Here is a 1,696-nt window from a genome sequence, read left to right on the forward strand (position 1 = left end):
TATGTGTAAAAAGGAAAATATATCCATATATTCATTATTGTTTACTAATTACTTACGACAATTGTATTAGTAATTTCATAATACTATTATATGCTCATTAAGGTATTAAACTACTTAATTATATTGCTTATACTCGAATAAGATATAATTTAAAAATTCTAAGTACAAATATGTATAAAAAAACAAATATATTTTGTTATTAAAATATTAATATCGTGAATATATTCAGTACTATTAATATAGATAACTATGCATAAGATACATTATTACGCAATTTTAGTGAAATTTTAAATATAAATGATAATAATTATCATATTAAAAATTATTTATTTTTTCTTTAAATGAAAACTTTATGATAGATTATTTAAAAAGAAATATTTTTATATATCATAAATAATTTTGCGTTATAAAATAAAATGATTGATAAACAAATTTTATTTTCAGGATATTTCAAATTTAATTCTAATGATACTTTATGTTCATAATTATTTAAAACATATAAATATTATATATAAAATATATGTCAGTTATTTATTTCATGTTGAGTTTGCATTAGTTAATGTGCATTCTATTATTATTTATTGAAAAGTGATATAAAAATTATATCATTTTTAGAATTAGAGTAGATTATATATACAGTTAGATCATATATCTAAAATTTATATAGAATTATATAAGATATTTTTATTACATGTAAATAACAGGTAATTATATCTAACTGATAAGTAATATATCAGTAAAGATATTTGTATATCTTTTACTAAACTTTTATTTGCTTTGAAATAAAACACAATATATTTCATACAATTTACTTTATGATATTAAATAGACAATTTAATTAGACACAAATAAACATTAATAGATATAAAAATAAACAACTTTAAAATTTGTTTATTTTGTACAATGTTATAATAGTATTAAATTTAAATGCTTTTACTATGTATGTCACTCATTATATATATTATCAAAGCAAGATTTATTTGCCATAGGTTTCATTTCTTGAAGTATTTTTCTTAATGTGTTAAGATCCATTAAAAATTGTTGCAAAAGGATATTTTTTTCTCGCTCATAGCTTGTATTTATTTCCTGAAATTTTGCAATTATTATATAATTAATAATTAATTATATGTGTATATATATTATATAATTTTATATCTATTAATTTACCAATTTCTTTCTCATTTGACTCCTTATTTGACTTGTACTTGGGTTTATTAAACCTACTGAAGAATATAAAATGTGCATATAACATATCTTGTACCTTCAAAATGAATGATATTCTTTAGATGTTAATAGCATTTCATTTTTCAATTTCAGATATGGTTATGTAACAAATACAAAAATTAAGTACATTATTCTTTGCATTCATCAAACATATCTTTGAGAGATAATGATGTAAAAATGGTAAATCTTGCATAAATTATTCAACATTAAGATTATATTTGATATAATAAAATTTATATTCTGCTACAGATATTTAAAAAATTACATGCTGCTTATTCTAATACATAATAATATATAAATATAACTTTAATATTATAAAATGTTAATTATATATTTTAATTGCTAATCTATTTATCATTATAAATTTGAGATAATTTGTTTCAGAGTTTATCAGTTTATTTAGTGAATGAACAGTATAAAATGTACAGAATAGTACAAAATGAACTACTTTTTGCAGAATATGTCTATGAAT

This window comes from Eufriesea mexicana, unplaced genomic scaffold (genome assembly GCF_001483705.2).
Source record: "Eufriesea mexicana isolate 0111107269 unplaced genomic scaffold, ASM148370v2 scaffold7532, whole genome shotgun sequence".
Classification (NCBI taxonomy): domain Eukaryota; kingdom Metazoa; phylum Arthropoda; class Insecta; order Hymenoptera; family Apidae; genus Eufriesea; species Eufriesea mexicana.